Source organism: Rhinopithecus bieti, unplaced genomic scaffold, assembly GCF_001698545.2.
Source record: "Rhinopithecus bieti isolate Rb0 unplaced genomic scaffold, ASM169854v2 scaffold_2113, whole genome shotgun sequence".
NCBI classification, from domain to species: Eukaryota; Metazoa; Chordata; class Mammalia; order Primates; family Cercopithecidae; genus Rhinopithecus; species Rhinopithecus bieti.
The window spans coordinates 16,137-24,733 of record NW_016803603.1 but is presented as its reverse complement, the minus strand read 5'-3'; the positions used below and the strand labels follow the sequence as shown (position 1 = coordinate 24,733).

Here is an 8,597-nt window from a genome sequence, read left to right as displayed (position 1 = left end):
CCCCTCTACTGCATCTATACCAACTAAAAGAAAAACACTTCTTGGACACACAAGAGCTGTCATCTTTTGTGTTTGCCCAGCTTTTAAGGGAAACCCTATAAAGGGGTGCCTACACAGTCCCCACATCCTACCACCCTTCTTTCCCTCACTGCCACTCAAACCTGACTTCTGTCACTAGGGTCATAATGCCTTCTGTATGACCTAACTCAGCCCTGCCTCTGCCCATTGATCTGACCCCTAATTATGTGGTCACTGGAAGCTGTTCTCTGGTGTCCTTGCCCAAAGGGACATACAGCACACAGCCTGTGGAGGGTGGAGGAACCAACTGCAAGGTGGGTTTCCAGTAGGACCAACTGGGGTTAAATAAGGAGTGGGAGGCAATAAAGAGGATTGCTTTCAGGGTGCAAGTGTAGGAGACAGGAATGTAGACAACAGCTTTCAGCCTCCACTTTACTTTCTAGTGGCATTATTATTATTATCAGTATTATCATCACCATCATTATTCGCCGTGGTTTGAGTGTTTGTGTCTCTCCCACAAAATTCATGCTGAAATCTAATCTCCAATGCAATAGTATTAAGAAGCGGAACCTTTGGGAAGTGATTAGTTCATGAGGGCAGAGCCTTCACAAATAGCTAAGACCCTTATAAAAGAGGTCCTAGAGAGCTCCCTTTCCCTTTCTACCTTGTGAGGGTCCAGTTAGAAGCCACCCTCTATAAGGAATGGGCTCTCACCAGACACCAAATCTGCCAGGGTCTTGATCTGGGACTTCCCAGCCTGTGTAAGTGACACATTTCTATTGTTTATAAATGACTCATTCTAAGGTAGTTTGTTATAGCATCACAAATGGACTAAGACATTTTCATCATCATCATTATTACTAACACAAAAGTCCTATTGCTGAGGCCAAGGGGGCAAAATCCTCACAGCCTCTGTGTTAAATTGTGTGATTTATTTAAAATATTTTACCAGAAACATTACTTTTATTCCAGGTCAGGATCACTAAACAAAAATAGATCTCTATGTGGTAAAAGATTCAAATACTGATTGAAAATTTCAAAGTGGAAACATTTAATTTCTACCTTTCGCCTGGACCAAGGGAAAATGTAAGAAACGTACTTAGTTCATTTACTGAGAGTTTCATACAGTTGTCTAAGGACAGAGGTAAATGAGGAGCAAGAATGAAGACTTGATCGATGGCAGGCTGAGGAGGGGGCTGGAGGAGGCTGCTTCTGCACAGAGAGACTGAGGATAGGCCGATTAGAGCATCTTCACCAGACCCCCTCCCAACCCAGGAGGTGATACATGGGCTAAAATATTAAAGAAATTGTTCACTGATACCCTAACCTTGTTCCAAAAATAATTTGACATTATCCTTGTGTGATGAGGATTTTTTAAGAGATGACGGATGAATTTGTACACCTCCCAAGAATGGGCAAGCAGGAAAGCCCCCTCAGCATCTCCTCTGGAAGAATGCTTACTGTCACAATGCTGTCTCTTTTAGGATGCGATTGTGGATGGTATGTCGTTAGAAGTAAAAGTGTGTTCAACCTTAGTATGAAATCACAAATGCATACTAATTGAGTTGCTGACATGATTTCCCAGTGGAAGAAGGTGGTACTCTTTCTCAAGTCTTTTCCTACCATAATCTTTGGCCTGAGAGAGAAAACTGGAATGAGCTAGAAAGATAAGCCCGTGCCATCAATGATCTCTGTGTCCTAGGAGACCCCTACGATTGGTCAACATGTTGTTGACAATTTCCAGGGTGGTGATGGAGAGGACAATGGAGAGACAGTGATCAACTCCAAGGCTTTAACTAAGCCTGCAGCAGAGAAATTTGTGGTTACCAACAAAGGAGTTTCCTTAGGGACAGGGTAGCGATATACCCAGATTGTCTGGGGGCAGTCCCAGTTTATGTTTGTTGTTCAAGCGTAACAATCAATAATAGGCCTCTAAAAAGGATTTCTGTTTGGCTTATAAATTATTTGGTGAGCTTGCTTAGGGAGCACTAGCCTTTACCCACTTGACCCACCATGCTCCACCTGATGCAGTTTCCCCCTTCGTTAGGAAAGTGCAAGTCAGACAATCTTTTATGCACGACCCTGTTCATTCTCTAAACCTCTAGCTCCTTTGCTGTCAAACACACAGAACTGGTTTATCTCGCCAGAGATGTATTCCTTTATTCAAAAAACATGATCTTTCTTTCTTAGCAAGAAAGACTGTAAATTAAGCAAAAGTTTTGATTGTGGATAGAGTTCAAATCCCAGCTCAATCACTATTTGTATAATCTGCATTGACTTGCTCAGAGAAAATGCCTATCCCTTATAAAAGTTATGTCAACTAAGATACCACTTTCAAGATTCATGGTACGTGATAGGTGTTCAAGAATGTTCATTCTTACTGGAGTGACAGAGGAGTTTCAGTATTATTTTATTAAATTCTGTAAACTTAAGTTATGCTAACATTTAATAAGTGAAATTCAGTATGTTCCTACAATTTTAGGTCTTATCTAAAACCATATTTCCCCCATACCCAAAACGGCCAAAGTTTCCCTACCAGCCTTTAATTCTATGGGCCCTAAAAGGCAAAGTTGTCCTTATTAAGTTTTAAATTTTAGGGATTTTTTTTGGAGACATTCCAGGCCTTATGGAGGAAAGTAGTATCTTGTATGATTTCAGGTATCCAGAAGTTGACTTAAAAGTTCTTCTTACAGTTTAGGTTGATTTACATTTCTCTAATGACAAGTGATGGTAAGCTTTTTTCATATGTTTGTTGGCTGCATAAATGCCTTCTTTTGAGAAATGTCTGTTCATATCCTTCACCCACTTTTTGATGGGGTTGAAACTCTTGTGGTGATCCTAGATAAAACACAACTCTCTGTGTGGACAGGTATTTGGTAGCAATTGACTCCCCCTAAGATTTTTTTTTTTTTCCGAGATAAAGAGTCGGAGGTTGGCACTATAGCCATCCCCAAATAAACAGGAGACACTGGAGCTTTGAAAGGTTGAGTTATTTGCACAAGATCACTCAGTTAATGCATGACAGAGCAAAACTTTGAAACAAGGGTTATCTGATTTTAGAGCTCTTTTGCTCTTAGGTAAAAAAAAAAAAAGTCTCTATTTCCGCAAAGACCACAGCTTACATCATAGCTTGGCTGATTTCTCTGATGCCTACATCTCAGCAACAATCTGTCTTTTGGCTTTGCAACACATACTGATTATTAATGAAGGGTGACCACTGTTAGAGAGGTCAAAAGGTATGCATCCCTGAGTTTCCTCCCTGCTTTCCTTCCTTGTTTTCTTCCTTCCTTTCTGCCTTAGTCCATTTGGGATGCTATTGAAAAGCAATATAAACAGGGTGGCTTAAAAAAACAGAAGTTTATTTCTCACAGTTCTGGAGGCTGGAAGTCCAAGATCGAACACCAGCATAGGTGTCTGGAGAGAGCCCGCTTCCTTCTCTGTGTTGTCACATGGTGAAAAGTACAAACGAGCTCCTTCAGGCCTCTTTTTATAAGGGCAGCAATTCCATCAGAAGGGCTTTGGCTTCATGACTTAATCACCTCCCCAAAGCCCGCACCTCCTAATATCATCGCCACCTTGGGGGTTGGCATTTCAACAGATGAATGGGGAGCCACAAACATTCAAACATTTGGGCCGCAGCACTTCCTTACCTCCTTCCTCCCTCTATCAATGTATTCCTCTATGTATTGATTCTTTCACTCAAGTCTCATTTGTTTAAACAAATACGTGAGAACCTTCTCTCTGCTAGGTACTGCTCAGGGGCTGAGGAAGTAAGGTAATCAGACAGTGCCTGTTACTTTAGAAGCTCACAGTGTGGAGAAGGAGAGAGATGTAGAAATAATATAAAGCAACACATATGTGGAGGGGAAAGAGACAAGGAAGAATTTCAGTGTTTTACCTTGTATACTTTCTGCTGCTTAATTCCTTTACCATAAGAATGCATCGTACTACATGGATTAAGAGATCCTTTGGCCGCTAATGGGTCACCTAGTTGTAATCTATGCAAGACTTTGACATGGTAAGAGTCTGCCTAGAATTATCTCTTTTAACTGCGTAACAAAAAAACAAAAAATCAAAAATTGAACTCAACAAAGAAAAAAGGTAATTTCCATTTACAGAATTTCTTCTCCTTTTTTAGCTTGTAAAATGGGTGGTTTTCCAAAAAACCATATGTTCTCATTTATAAGTGGGAGCTAAGCTATGAATATAAAAAGGCATGCAGAGTGATATGATGGATTTTAGAGACTCAGATGGTGGGCAGGGCTAGGGATACAAAACTACACATTAGGTAAAATGCACTCTACTCAGGTGACAGGTGTACTAAAATATCAGAATTCACCACTATATAATCCCATCCATGTAACAAAAAACTACCTGTACCCCAAAAGCTATTGAAATTTGTAAAAAAGAATTTAACCTCTCCTTAATGATTCATGAAGCACTTTCAGATCTTGAAATAATGTAATACCAATGGTATTAAATATTGGTTTATTTAATCCATAGATGTGTGGAAACAGGCAGTTGACAGAAAGTAATCGTGCATGAACTCAAAATTCAATTTTAATCAAAATGCAACTTTAAAATGCCCTTACATGGTCTGGCATTAAAAATAAACTTTTTTATAGAATGGAAAAAACACAATTTTTTAAAAGGGTGGTTTTCTTTGTATTTCCAAGGGGAAAGCTGACAGATGCAGGGACATGAAAAGAATGAGGATAGATGATTAAATGGATGAATCCTCAAAATCATTATTTTATAATAATTTATTCTAAGGGAAAAAAGGCACCAAACCTCAGAGCCATAAGCAGAAATGAAAATCCACCAGAAAATGCAAAATTACTCAGAAGCCCTTCTATATGAACAGGAGGAGACTTGGATCTGTAATCACGAGTTCAGAGATGGAACATTCTAAGGTTACACCCATGCCATAATTTGAACATTTGAATCAGGAATGCAAGCTTTTTCTCTCTGGTTGAACCGTTGTTGTTGTTGTTGTTGTTGTTGTTGTTGTTGTTGTTCTTCTTCTTCTTCTTCTTTTTAAATTTTGCAGTGATTTACTTTAAGTGGATTCATTTGCTCTTGAGAAGAAGCATCACCACTAAGGGATGCCTTATTTTATTTCTGAAAGGCATTTGCAGGTAGCTCAGCATATCTCTTTTGTCATTTTTGCATCACGCCCTTGAGGTGTGCTTAGCCACACACACGCAGAAATTGGCTAAAATGAAACAAAAGTGCACTAAAATGCTGCTTCTTGGATTTAAGTACTAGTTACCCAAAAATATTTCAAAAAAGGCCCATTTACTTGCTGTATGTTCATTTTTTAAAATTTCAATTTGTTTTAGGTACAGTAGGTACATGCATAGATTTGTTACATGGCAATATTGCATTATGCTGTGGTTTGGAGTATGGATCTCATTACCCTGGTAGTGAACATAATACCAGAGAGGTAATTTTTTAACCCAACTCCTCTCTCCACCCTCTAGTAGTTCACAGTATCTATAATTCCCATATTTGTCCATGTCTGCTCAATGCTTAACTCTCATTTATAAGTGAGAACATGCAACATTTGGTTTTCTATTCCTGTGTTAGTTTCCCAACTGAATTCAAACTCATTCCCAGATCACTTGTCCTCATCAATTGATGTACACTGGAGAAAGAGCCACCTTCAGGCTGTGAGGTCATCATATAATCCTGACCACTCATTTCCCATCATGAGACTGCTGTTCCTTCTGTTTCTCCTTCTTGGATGTCTAATACAAACAGCCTCAGGTAAGCTATGACTCCACCTGGAGGATGATGAGGTGGATGACCTTGGAGCTGACGTAGGTCAAATTAATTCATCAGCCAACAATGCACTGAAATATGGAGTAACTGAACAGCCGCATAGCTGAGAAAAAGCATAGCATGTACAACAAATTTCATTTTACAAATCAGGAGAGAGAAGCTCAAAGAAATTTAAAATTTTTTCCCAAGATTACCGTCATCTAGTTGTTGCAATAGATACCAGACCTAACTAACAATTGTGATAGATAACATTAATAGTAGGCATCACAGCTTACAAACCATTTCCAAGTGAATCAGAACAATGGCAACAGCAACACTAATACTAACAACAAATAACGCTGATCACTTTCTCTTTACCAGACATCACAGCAAAGATGTGTTGTGTTTTCACATATTATCTCCCATGTACTCCTCATAACAATATTTCTGGGGCAGGTATTTTTTAGCCCTGTCTTACATATGAGTCTAAAAAAATGGCATCACCTGTCCAAAGTCACAAGGATTATATATGGTGAAGCCTAGATTCAAGCTTAAGTTGGTTTGATTCCCAAGATTACCCTCTTACCAAATACTCAACAGTACCTGAAAATAGATTTACTTATTAAATTATATACAAAAAGGAACAGTTTTAAATATGGGTATGTCCCATGCAACACTTGGGACAAGCTTATACTACAAGATTATTCATTGTTTATCTGATATTCAAATTTAACTAGAGGTCTCACATTTTCCTGGCAATCTTCTGCATATGTTAGCATGGGCCAGGTAATGATGTGGTGAAAACAACGTTCAAATCTTGGTATCCTAAAAGAGCAAAGGTTTAATTCCCACTTCTGGTACAAATGCATCATGGCCACAGGGCTGCACTGCTCACTGTAGTTGTTCAGCTCCCCCTGGTGGAGCGGCCACCACCTTGACTACTGTTGGCCACTGCAAAGGAAAGAGCTCTGAGGTTCTCACACTTGCAGGTAAAGGGCTTCAGCCCTGAAAGGACACATCACTTCTGCTCAAAATTTGTTACCCAAGCAAGTCTCAAAGGTAGGGAGGCAATCCTACTTTGTGTCAAGAAAATAGCCAGATCTATTTGGTGAACATCCTAACAGCCTGATTGTGATAGATAGATGATTGATGATAGATGACATAGATGATTAGATAGATAGATAGATAGATAGATAGATAGATAGATAGATAGACAGATGGTTAATAGAATATAGATGATAGAGGACAGATTACATAGATGATAGACAGATACATAGCTATAGATATGAATGTAGATTCAGATATGAACATATACATGTATCCTTCTCTTCTTATGAGAGATTAGGAGCATCTGTGACTCACATAGCAAAACCTGGTTGCCAATGATTATAGTTGTGGTGGATGGATCAGGAATTAGAAACCAGGATTCCTAATCCTAGTTGAGTATGCTTTCCATCACAATGCCATGCCTTTAAGAGACGTAAACTCTAACGGAAACACTTCATACTCACTGTTTTCTTATGGTTGTTGGTCATTTTCTCTCTGGCTCTCTAGACCTGCTCTCTGTAGGACTAAGGTCAACCTCCTGGAGGTTATGTCATTCTCTTTCCAAGCTAGCTCACTGAGCACAGGAAGGCAGGTGCCTACTCCATGTCTTGGCTTTGGCAGTGAAAGGATCACAAACTATGAAAGAACTCACACTTCACAGAATATGGAAGGCACCGCATTCAGGAATCAGAATACTCGGGACATCACTCTAGTTATCTAGTCATTAAATACTTATTGACTAATTTGCACTCAATATTTGTAAAGTTTTGCCCTGTCAAGGAAGGCACTTTAGAAAGCTTTTATGGAGAGCATGTGGAGGGAAGTGAATTTTATATTTCTAGCATTGTGGCACAGTCAGAAGAGACTACTACAGCAGTCAGGGAGCTTTTCCTGTAAAGGACTAGGTAATGAATTCTTTGGGCTTTATGGACCATGTGATCTCTGTCATAACAACTCATCTCTGCCTATGTACAATGAAAGCAGCCATAGATAATGTGTAAATAAATGAGCATGGCTGTCGTCCTCTAGAACTTTACTTATGGACACTGAAATTTGAGTTTCATATAATGTTCATGTATCACCAAAATTTGGTTTTGAATTTTAAAATAATTTAAAGATGTAAAACTATCCTAAGTTCACACGTCATACCAACAGAAGCAGAGTCAGTTTTGCCCTGTGGACTATAGTGTGCTAAACAAGATGAATTCTAGTAACTTTTTTAAAACATAATTTCACTTTTTTGTTTTTTCCCCCTTCTTCCCTTATAGGATATGAGAGAAAGGATAGATTCCATGAATGTGAACACATGGGTGGTGTCTGCAGGCACCAAAAAACCCATGGCTGCTCTATCCTGCCTGCACAGTGCAAAAGTCGGTACAAACACTGCTGTAGGCTGTAGCTGCAACCTCAGGGTAGCCCAAGAGAACCACAGCCCCTGACTTCTGCTTAATAAAGGCATCACCACCCATATGGACCCTCTTTCTGATAACATGCTTAACCTTTAGGCCATTGAACCAGAGGCAGGAGAATGTAGAATCTGAAAATTTAAGCAGAAATAGGATATTCACATAATTGCAAAGTATCTCCCCCAAGTTATTTAGTACTTTCCAAGAGAAACAATAGCTATGTACAGAAAAATCCTAGCACACACCACATTAACCAAGAGATTAGCTATTTTGTGAAAGCATTTTTTCTAGGATTCCAAAACTAGCAAAGTGCTCAAAATAAAATGTTGGGGGTAGTAGGTCAAAGTAACACAAAGGTCAACA

General features: G+C 39.2%; 1 long non-coding RNA gene across 1 annotated transcript; it reads left to right on the top strand.

Annotated features, from left to right (window-relative positions):
- Positions 1-238: 238 nt before the first annotated feature.
- On the top strand, positions 239-8,288 carry LOC108539801 (uncharacterized). The gene is made up of 3 exons (XR_001888484.1): positions 239-332; positions 5,638-5,787; positions 8,097-8,288. It is a non-coding gene; the product is annotated as an uncharacterized LOC108539801 (long non-coding RNA).
- Positions 8,289-8,597: the final 309 nt, after the last annotated feature.